Below are 12,262 nucleotides of genomic sequence, written 5' to 3' on the forward strand. Positions count from 1 at the left end.
GTGTAATGACACAATAAGCTTAAACGACCCTTGAGGAGCGGGACATCTGTGATTGTCACAATAAAGCTCCTTTGCAGAATCGATTCTGCTAGGAAATCTTACTGTGACATTTTTTTGGGCATCATGAGAATATGTTTCTTATCAGCTAGCTCATGTTTTCCGGCTGGCGTGACACACGCTGCCATATTGTGTCGCCAGCTTTAACCGATATTTATTGTGTGTGCGCGCGGAAACCCTTCAGCACAACACTGCACACCACCGATGGCAACTTAGCCACATGATTAATGTGAGTCTAAGCTGCTTAGCATGGACCCATCTGGATCTACTGTTTACATTATGACTCATGGCAGCCCCGCCCCCCTGGGAGGCGGGGTTAGAGTGACAGGGGGGCGGGGCTTCAAGGAAAGGTAATCCTCTGTAATCTGATTTTATGCTCTATTAAGGCCCAGTGGCCCATTGCGTAATTTGTGTGATCCAGTGAGAGATCATGATATGACAGCAGGGAAGCCCTCGCATGCAAGGATCCGAGTGCTCGTCTATGAACACAAGGGATTATGGGTAGTGATACGGGAGTGTCGGGAGCTGCAGGTGAACGGGTTCTTGGAGGAACTAGAAACCTAAATCGCTGATGGTTGTTTGTTTAGACACGGATCAGACAGGGATTGTCGAGTCCTGAAACCACAACACAACTGATGAAGCTTGTTAAAGGGTTAGTTCACCCAAAAATGAAAATAATGTCATTAATGACTCACCCTCATGTCGTTCTAAGCCCGTAAGACCTCCGTTCATCTTCGGGACACAGTTTAAGATATTTTAGATTTAGTCCGAGAGCTTTCTGTCCCTCCATTGAAACTGTATATCCGGTATACTGTCCATGTCCATAAAAGTAATATAAACATCATCAAAGTAGTCCATGTGACATCAGTGGGTTAGTTAGAAGTTTTTGAAGCATCGAAAATACTTTTTGGTCCAAAAATAACACAAAATAAGACTTTATTCAGCATTGTATTCTCTCCCGGGTCTGTTGTCAATCCTTCACAGTTACGCTGATGGCGTGTTATCTGGTGCGCCCGAGCTTCATTTATAGACTGAGGGAAACGCACGCTGTAAAAGTGTCTCATCCGCGACATGCACATTTACGCACCATTAAAAAAATGATATCCACGCAAACAATGTAGAATAGCTTGAATATAGCGTGCGTCTTCCTCAGACTGTAAACGAAGCTCGGGCGCACCAGATAACACGTCATCAGCGTCTTCCGTCAGCAGCGTCACTGCGGAGTCCTGAACGCAGATTCACAACAGACCCGGGAGAGAATACAATGCTGAATAAAGTCTTATTTTGTGTTATTTTTGGACCAAAAAGTATTTTCGATGCTTCAAAAACTTCTAACTAACCCACTGATGTCACATGGACTACTTTGATGATGTTTTTATTACCTTTATGGACATGGACAGTATACTGTATATACAGCTTCAATGGAGGGACAGAAAGCTCTCGGACTAAATCTAAAATATCTTAAACTGTGTTCCGAAGATGAACGGAGGTCTTACGGGCTTAGAACGACATGAGGGTGAGTCATTAATGACATTATTTTCATTTTTGGGTGAACTAACCCTTTAACAACACATCCAGCTAATATATATTAAACACCGTTTCCGGAAAAGCAATACAATCTGTGATTTTTTTAATTCTCTTTAACCTTTATTTAAAGTGCCACTGTGGTGTAAATCAAGCTTTTAATGTTGTTTATGTGTCTATGTGGTGTTTTTAATACTCTTTAAGATGTGTAAGTTGATAAGTGGACAGCATTGCTGAGTATTTTCTGCTTAAAACTGCAGTGAACCAAAGACAGTCTCAAAAACACGGTGTGAAATCGCTGGTGTTTCTGACGTCACACACTACCTTGTAACCAATCAGATCAACGTGTGATCGTCAACCAGTGGATCTCTGAGTGAGTGAGTGAGTGGAGGCGGGGCTCATTTGCATATTCATAGAACCGCGCATACTAAATGAGGCAAGGGTGTCGAGTTACATTCAAGATATTTGAAGGCATGAAGAATTATTTTCAAGGAAAAATCGCTTAAATATGTGATTTTTCTGATCAAAGATGAGTTTTAAGGGACACAATTATTCACTACAGGGCGACTTTATATAACAAAAGTACAAATAATTTTTTTTTCAGAATTTTCACTGCATTTAAAAAAAAATATATAAACACATTTTGTTGGGAGGTAAAAAAAAAAAACAGAGGTAAAATAAGTGAAAAGATTATAGAATATCAAAGATAATGGACTTTATGCACAGCCGCACTACTTCCTGAACTTTAGCCAGCTCTTTTGTTTCCTGTCTGCCATTATTGGACAAACTGATCCAGGTGTGCCTGACCAACAACAATAATCAGACACACCTGGATTTGTCCACAGTTTGTCCAATAATGGCAGACAGGAAACAAAGGAGCTGGCTAAAGTTCAGGAAGTAGTGCGGCTGTGCATAAAGTCCATTAAGATATAGTTAATAGGTGAGAGATTATCGTGATTGGGTGTAAAAGTTATCATTCAAAACGTACATTTCTCAATGTAAGGTTGTACAGTATTCAGGTCTTTCACCATCTACCATACACAATATTGTGAAAAGATTCATGGAATCCAAAAAGGAGAATTAACTAATCACAAATTCTTGATTTGATTGCATTTTACAAAATGTCCCAAAGTAGATGAAACTGGAAAAATGAGAATATGGTGCAAAAGTTCATTTATTTCAGTAATTCAACTTAAAAGGTGAAACTAATATATTATATAGACTGATTACATGCAAAGTGAGATATTTCAAGCCTTTATTTGTTATAATTGTGATGATTATGGTTAACAGATTATGATAACCCCAAATTTAAAATTAGAATATTGTGAAAAGGTTTTCATAAGCTGTAATCCATAATCATCAACAATTATAACAAATAAAGGCTTGAAATATCTCACTTTGCATGTAATGAGTCTATATAATATATTAGTTTCACCTTTTAAGTTGAATTACTGAAATAAATGAACTTTTGCACCATATTCTCATTTTTCCAGTTCCACCCGTTTATTCTCTGGGTGATTTTCAGACTTTGAGTTTGCGAATGCATTTCACTAATAGTCCTCCTGATCTCAATGTTTTACCAGTTTCATTGGTAAACGCTGGAGATTTATTTTAAATGATCCTGGTTTGTCCTCCAGCAGCCGAGTCAGATAATCAAATATAGAGAGGATAATTACCTCCTGCTCGTCACTCATCGCTCGCTATACAAATCAAGAGTCTCCATTCACGCTTAATATAACTCACCGCTGCACTGAATCCATGACACTTCTCTCTGAAACTCAACTCTGGACTTGTATGTGCATGTGCACGTCATTTATGTGCTTATATACAGCATCTGTGCTGCCCTTTTTAACCTGTATTTAACACTCTGTGTTGCTCATAGGGTTTTAGGAGCATCAGGATGTTTTGATACGAGACCCAGTCTGGAGCCGCACGGGTATATCTGTGGCAATAGCAACTATACATTGTATGGGTCAAAATTATCCATTTTTTCTTTTATGCCAAAAATCATGAGGATATTAAGATCATGTTCCATGAAGATATTTAGTAAATGTCCTACCGTAAATATATAAAACATGTATTTTTGTGAGTGAATGCAGCACAATCGTGAACATAAATGCACAACTTTAAAGGAGATTTTCTCAATGTTTACATTTTTTTGCTCCTCAGATTCCAGATTTTCAATAGTTGTGTCTCGACCAAATATTGTCCTATCCTAACAAACCACACATCAATGGAGAGATTATTTATTCAGCTTTCAGATGATGTATAAATCTCAATTTCAAAAAATGGGCATGTGACTGGTTTTGTGGTCCAGGGTCACATATATGCGGTGTTGGGGAAAGTTACTTTTAAAAGTAATGCATTACTATATTGCGTTACTCCCTTAAAAAGTAACTAACTGCATTACTTAGTTACTTTTTTAGAAAAGTAATGCGTTACGTTACTTTTGCATTACTTATTACTGTTTTTTTATAACACAAAAGTTGTATTTTTGGGCAAATGTAAAGACCCGTTCACACCAAAAGTGAAATAATAATCCTCCGGCTGAAGGACATGTGTACAGTAGAGGAAAGCAAACAAGCAAACCTTTCTATCTATCTATAGTCATTTCTGCTTATTTAACTGAATCACCGAAGGTCAGAAGTACATTGGTCAATAAAGTGAGATTAAATGCATAAAAATGTATGTTTTTTGTAAAAAATGTAACGCCTCCGCACTTTGATTTGTCTCAACATGAGGACAGGAGAGCTGTCAGTCAATAAATGGGAAAACAAAGTAACTTGTGCAGGGTTCCCAGGGGTCCTTGAAATCCTTGAAAGTTTGTGAATTGGAAAAAAAGATTTCAAGGCCCTGGAAAGTTTTTGAAAACGATCATAATAGATACAAGTCCTTGAAAGTGTTGAATTTATTTTGTGTTCTGGAAAAAAATCTGAAAACTTTTTTCCAGAAAACGTAGTTGCGCGCTTCGTTAAAAGAGAAGTTCACTTGAAAATGAAAGTTAGCCCATGATTTACTTCTCCTCAAGCCATCCTAGCCTTTATATAGGGAGCTATACAGTTGGTTACAGGACATTACAAGTTTAAATTTTTTTAACGCCTCCAAATGGCACTTTTCTCACTTCAAATATTTTTTTAAAGGCTTCCACTTTTAATGTGAAAATAAAAAAATATAGCTCATAAATTTTTTATAAATATTGCGTAGTATCATAGCCTGGGAAAACCCAGACCACTCTCAGTTGTAACTGAGTAAGGGTCTGGCAAAGCTCCATAGACAATTCATTTCCACAGGGGCGTCACCAACGGACGTCGGAAAGATCTAAAACCAATCAGAGCGATGAATGACATGACGTATGCAGAGCGACGGAGAAACATCTCGAGACTCTCAGCAATTCTCTGTTTGTGTTAACGAAAATGACAATTTTAAAGCGCTTGAAACAGACGCGATCGCTGATTCGAACGAGTGATGTTGTGATGTTCCACGGCGGCATCCATCTTTGTAATGTACAAAATCTGCGTCACCGTCTCTGCTCTGTCGTCATCGTGTAAAGCCCGCCCCAACGTTTCTGATTGGTGCCGCGATTTCGACGGATTTGAAATGGGTTTCAATGGGCTCTTTGCCAGACCCACTTGCAGAGCAAATCTAAATTTGCCGGAAGTGGTCTGGGTTTTCCCAGGCTAGTAGTATCATAAAATCCCTTCAAAATTCGAAATAATCAAAAAATATTATTGAACAAAAATATATTACATTGGTTTTCCTGGGGGGAAAAAAGAAGTTGCATGTCAAGGCTTCGGTCACTTTTGACTGCGACAGAGCCAAGTGTGACCCCTAAATGAAGATGACCAGAGGGTTAAGTCCTTGAATTTTAGGCTATTGGACCTGGAAAGTCCTTGAAAGGTCCTTGAATTTGAGGTTAACCAAGGTGTGGGAACCCTGCTTGTGTTACTTATTTGAAAAAGTAACTCAGATATTTTGTTGTAAATGTTAAAAGTAATGCGTTACTTTACTAGTTACTTGAAAAAGTAATCCGATTACGTAACTCAAGTTACTTGTAATGCATTTTCCCCAACACTGCATATATGCAATAAATATATGATAAGAACTTTATCCGCATACATACATTATACTCACATAAAGCAATATACTGTATTATATAGCAAATCTCAACCACCTGATTGTTTATATCATTGCAAAATGTAAACTAGATTATTTCCCAGGCCTAATCTGCTTTAAGATATTATAAACATTAAGATTAGACATTTGAAATTTGAATATGTCAGATATATTGGATTTTCTGTGTTGTTCATGCATGTTAAGATCATTCTCTCTCTCTCTCTATATATATATAATTCTACCCTGAATAGTTCAGAGTGCATCAGATGAGGCAGATTGAGATTCAGCTGTTTTCGTCCTCAGCGATTCACCAAAGATCCTCTGAGAATATGCACCATAAATCAGGTTTATTTGTTCCTGAAATAATGCGAAAGAAGGCGTTGGGCATATGGTTCATACGCTGTTCAGAACCGCTGATGAGGCTGGAATAAAAGTGCAGCGATCAGGCCAGTGACAGATGATTTCTTTTACTTATACTGAAATATAGACGATAATAAAACACTGTTACGGGTTCGCTGTATACGCTATTTAGTTGCATATGTTAATGCTAATGCTCAACCTAAAGACTTAATTTAAGTCTTTGGAAATTTTTTACAATATTTTTATTCAAATAAAATAATTTTTTATTTTAAATAATTTTTTATGATATATTGAACTGATATCTTAAGTTATTTTAAATAAAATGGTGTGTATATATATATATATATATATATATATATATATATAACCTATATACATATAATATATATACAAATATACTATAAATAATATAATTATTCATCTTTACAATATCATAATATTTTAATTCAAACTAAATTATTTTTATTCTAAATTATCTTAAAATGTAATGCATACTACATATAAAATATATACTATAAATGAATAAATAATATAATTTAGCATTGAACAAATAATATAATTTTTAACAAATTTAATTTCATTAAAAAATATGTAAGATAAATACAATATTTTATTTCAATATTTAATATATATATACATACAAATTATTAATATAATGAATCGTTGAAAAAGTAGAAAAGCTGCAAAAGAAAATGTTGTAAATGACTGGCAGAGGAAGCTCAAACTAGATAAGAAATGGAAATAAATATCCATAAACGGGATAGTTTTTGCTTTCAGAGATGATTAATCCTGAACTATATTTCATAAGAGCTGTTCTGTCGGGTTTGTCCCCCGCCACCTTTAAAATTCTGCTGTGATAATCAAGAAAAGTTCAGCTAGTCGACGCTTTAATAAAGCAGAGTTTGCTCGAGGCGTGTTTAAATCGCTTTAGAATATCAATTACTGCAATATGATCTCGGGATATTGAGCCTAAAACTAGAAGAGGTTTATTAGTTTCCTCACAAACACTGAGGAACAGTTAAAAACAGTCATGCATACATGTATAGATTTTGTTTTACTGTAATATGCCATTTGGTGCAAAATTTCTGAAATACATATAATTTATATTTGGCATATTTAAAGCGTATATAGAAGTATTTTGACAACATTAGCATCAAAATACATAGCCTGTGAAGCACTTTATCTTTAATAACATGAGATTTAGGCTCAATAATATCTACAATAACCTGTAAATTGATGAAAATGTAATGCAATGCACTTAAATATAACATAAAAAAATGTATAATAAAAAGAATATATATATAATTTGTATAATATATAATAATATAATTTTTTTAGAATTATACATATTTTATTAGAATAATTTTATTATAATATCTTTAAGTTTTAAATAATATTTGAAATATCTTTGTAATTTTTTAAGTTTTTATATTATATTTAAAATATTTTTGTAATATTTTGTATGCCTTATATAATTATACACACTAACAATATATATAGAACAAATTATATATATATATATATATGCATATTACATGTATATATTTTGTTTTACTGTAACATGCAATTTGGTGCAAATTTCTGAAATACATTGACATATGATTTATATTTGGCATATTTAAAGCGTATATAGAAGTATTTTGAAAACATTAGCATCAAAATACATAGCCTGTGAAGCACTTTATCTTCAATAACATGAGATTTTGGATTAAAAAAAAGAAAAAAACACATATATCTACAGTAAACTTTATAACCTGTAAATTTATGAAAATGTAATGCAATGCACAAAAATATAACATAAAAAAAAATTTATATTATATAATAATATAATTGTTAGTATTATACATATTTTATTAGAATAATTGTATTATAATATCTTTAAGTTTTTATATTATATTTAAAATATATTTTTTAATATTTTGTATGCCTTATATAATTATACACACTAACATATATAGAACAAATTATATATATATATATATATATATACATATATACATTTATTAAATATTGCATAATACATGTATATATTTAGTTTTACTGTAATACATATGGCATTTGGTGCAAATTTCTGAGCATATTTAAAGCGTATTATAAAAGTATTCTGACAGCATTAGTGTCCTGAGTTTTGATTGATGTGTGAAAGAGCAACTGTGGAGAAATAATATATTATTTATGATTTTAGTGTGTAATATTTTTTATTACATATTTAATTTAATAAATATTTATTACATGTAATATTTTCATGGGATCAGTTTGATTTAAAGTTGTGCTAAAACTCAAAGATCTCATGCAGGAAAAATCAGCAGATTTACCCGAGAACAACAGGATGCATCTATAAATCATAAAGTAAGTTAGTTATGATAGTTATCTAATACAAACACATCCAGACATTAACAGCATGAGATTCAGAGGCCAGTGTTTGTGAATGAAAAACACACTCACAGCTTGAAGTGAACGGATCTAAATCATGAAAATCCAGCCAAGCACTTGAGGCGAAATCTGGATGGTATGAAATATGCATCGGATGAATTTGAATATATAATATTTTAGTGTTTTTGACACACAGGTGAAGAGCAGAAGGAGCCAGAGATCTCAGACAGAACCTACAGCCCTGAGACACGGGTGTAATTTTAACCTTGACTGCAAGATTTCACGCTTTTTCTGTGAAATATCACACTTTCGGGCCTCCGACGGGTGTGTGTGTTTAATTGGTGCTTCAACAAGATGCAAAATGTGATCTTCATATTCTGTGTGAGAACAAGCGGCAGTCTCACGTTCACACACACAACTCTCAAACGCATGAGACACGAGACGTCACCTGATCACTGCCGACAGCAATCATATCTGTCCAGAAAACATTAACAGTCTCATATAATCATATTATCATACAAAACATATTATTTATGTATATGTGACCCTGGATCACAAACCCAGTCTGGAGCCGCACGGGTATATCTGTGGCAATAGCCAACTATACATTGTATGGGTCAAAATTATTAATTTTTCTATTATGCGAAAAATCATGAGGATATTAAGATCATGATCCATGAAGATATTTAGTAAATGTCCTACTGTAAATATATAAAACATGTATTTTTGTGAGTGAATGCAGCACAATCGTGAACATAAATGCACAACTTTAAAGGAGATTTTCTCAATGTTTACATTTTTTTGCTCCTCAGATTCCAGATTTACAATAGTTGTGTCTCGACCAAATATTGTCTTATCATAACAAACCACACATCAATGGAGAGATTATTTATTTTTAAAAATTGACCCATGTGACTGGTTTTGTGGCTGTCGATTTATAGCCCTAATATGTGTTATCTAGCCAAATCATCGGCCATTTTATAAAAAAAATTAACCTTTATATAGTTTTTAATCACTAATGCTCGTCTTGCATGAGTTCACGCATTACATAATCACGTTGAAAGGTTTCGCGTGATGTAGGCGACGGCGGAAGAACCGACCCAGTGTTTACAAAGGGAACGTGAAAAGACTAAGGGTGTATTCACACCTGCCTTGTTTGGTTCGATTGAATCGAACTCTAGTTGGTTTCCCCCCTTGGTGCGGACCTTTTGGGCAGGTGTGAATACAGTAATCGAACTCTGGTGCGGACCAAACAATCGAACCGAGACCCAGCTGAAGAGGTGGTCTCGGTGCGGTTCCAAACGAACTCTGGTACGGTTCGTTTACGATGTGAACATGAACCGACCCAATATCGGCCCAATATTGTTCGTTCAAGTGCGAAAGAGAATTCCATTCCGGCGCGCTGTCTGGCCACACGATACTGTTGCGCGTCTCTCTGCGTGTCGTGTGTGTATCACTGGAATGGAATGAGTGAATGAGTGTGTGCGCATCAGGACATTCACATACAGAGCGTTCTCTTTAGTCTAATCGCACATAAATGCTTTAAAAGCATTTGCATGAATACGAGCGAGTTCATATAATGTAACGATAGTTACAATACAAGGATGGTGGGTGTGTGTGTGTGTGGTGTGGGTGGGGGGCGTTAATTTACATTAAACTGGTCTAACTTAATCGCAAGCGTTAACGTTGACAGCACTTGTTAGCAGTATATATAGCTTTTTTTTTTGCACTTCCTAATTTCCCTACTTGAGAATCCTTGTCCAATGAATGGACGCCCTTAGCACACGTGTTTGCAAAAAGAGCAGTGTGAAAGCGAACCGTACCAAACAACATAAAAAAAAAATGTATTTGGTCCGGACCAAAGCAAGTGAACTATAAATTTTTAAGTTGGAGGAGAAACTGAGATGGATTTTTTCACCCTACACCACATTTCTGAACCAGAACATGCGTGACCGTGATTACGTAATGCGTGAAGTCGTGGACGTGCAAGACGAGCATTTGTGGTTAAAAAGCATATAAATGTTTCTTTTTATTTTTTATAAAATGTCCGCTGGCTTGTCTAGATGAGACTCTTATTCCTCGGCTGGATCGTGTCGAGACTTTGAAGCTGCACTGAGACTCACATCTGGACCTTCAGCCCGTTGGACCCCATTGAGGTCACTATACTCTGTAAAAAAAAAAGCAAGTTACCTTGTTGCCTTAAATTTTTTAATTACAACGAACTAAAAATTTTGGGTTAATACAATGAAGAAGAATGGTTTAATAAACAGACACTCAAAATAGTAAGTTATCTTCACACATTAGTTATCGAAGTTGATTTGACAAAAGATAAAAAGTTGTGATAAATCATGAAAATACTTTTTTATAGTGTATATGGAGAAACATCCTGGAGTGTTTTCCTCAAAAACCTTCATTTCTTTTCCACTGAAGAAAGAAAGACGTGAACATGTTGGATGACGTGGCGGACAGTAAATTATCAGGAGATTTTAATTCTGAAGTAAACAACTCCTTTAAGGGACACATGTTTATGGGGAAACCATCATCACAGGAGCAAATGAGCGTTAAACCATTAAGCGGACCTCTGTGTGTATATCTGCTCCACAGTAACCGTGTTTGGACACACACTCAGACGCGTCTTTATGTCTGTCGAGGTGAAAATAGCCGAGAGAACTCCAGAGAGCGGCAGCGTCTCACAGCATCAGATTTAGACAAACACACCCTCCTTGGTATTCCCACATTACAAAGATGAAACCCGAGCCGGGACCCTGGAATAGCCCTGCGACCCGAGATCCCGCACACACACACACACGCGCAGGACGTAACCGTTATCCGCCGATTAGATGCGTGCCTGTTTACTGTCTCTGTAAATAACTGTTGACACAAATCTCGCTCTTGCTTGAGAAATGTTGCAGCTGCTCCAGATTAAAAATAACCCTGACTGCAGACGCCCGGAGAAACCAGTGCGTAAAATGCACAAAAACATGAAAGATGATAAAACAGAAATCAGATTTGAAAAAAATAACTCTTAATCGTTAATCTAATATTAATTAGTTATCCTAAGCTTAAATTCATAGTGATCTAGTGTCCTGTAAAGTTTCACATATTTATACAAATAAATCATAAATCATTACTTTATGTCTCTCTGTGGGTTTTTGCAAATATTTAGCCAATTAAAAAGAGATCCTGACTATCCTGATACTCAAACTGTCAATCAAACATTATAACTCCGCCTCTACGGTGAAGTTTGGAGCGTCTCTGCTTGTTTGCAAGGCAATGCGAGATTACATAAAGAAGTGCTTCTGTGAATAAGTGATATATAACTGCAGCGTTTTGTTTACTCGAGAAACACTATATGTACAAAGGCTAATGATTTATGTATTTGAGGAGCAGAGAGTGTGTTTTAGTCCAGCATTGGTCATCGAGTCACAGCCAGTACTGTCTCGCATAGCCTGTGAAGCACTTCATCTTTAATAACATGAGATTTTGGCAAAATGGCACATATCTACAGTAACCTTTATAACCTGCAAATTGATAAAAAAGTAATGCAATGCACTTAAATACAACATATAATAAAAAAATATATACATATATATATATATATATAATTTGTACAATATATAATAATATAACTTTTCTATGTACATATTTTATTAGAATAATTGTATTATGTTTTTATATAATATTTAAAATATTTTTGTAATATTTTGTATGCCTTATATATACACACTAAAAATGTCAAACAATATATATATATATATATATATATATATATATTGCATAATACATGTATATATTTTGTATGCCTTAAATAATTATACACACTAAAAATGTCAAA

General features: G+C 34.8%; 1 protein-coding gene across 3 annotated transcripts in view; it reads right to left on the reverse strand.

Annotated features, from left to right (window-relative positions):
• The window catches only part of igsf11 (immunoglobulin superfamily member 11), a 130,691-nt gene that overhangs the window by 45,106 nt on the left and 73,323 nt on the right, over positions 1 to 12,262 (reverse strand). The window contains exon 2 of one of the 3 annotated variants that reach the window (XM_079610249.1): positions 10,551 to 10,594. The exons of the other annotated variants lie outside the window; for them this stretch is intronic. The gene's annotated coding sequence lies outside the window, so the exon portion shown is untranslated. The remainder of the gene's footprint in view (positions 1 to 10,550; positions 10,595 to 12,262) is intronic. 3 annotated transcript variants of the gene reach the window in all.

The sequence above is a fragment of the Phoxinus phoxinus genome (assembly GCF_949152265.1).
Source record: "Phoxinus phoxinus genome assembly, chromosome: 4".
Taxonomy (NCBI): domain Eukaryota; kingdom Metazoa; phylum Chordata; class Actinopteri; order Cypriniformes; family Leuciscidae; genus Phoxinus; species Phoxinus phoxinus.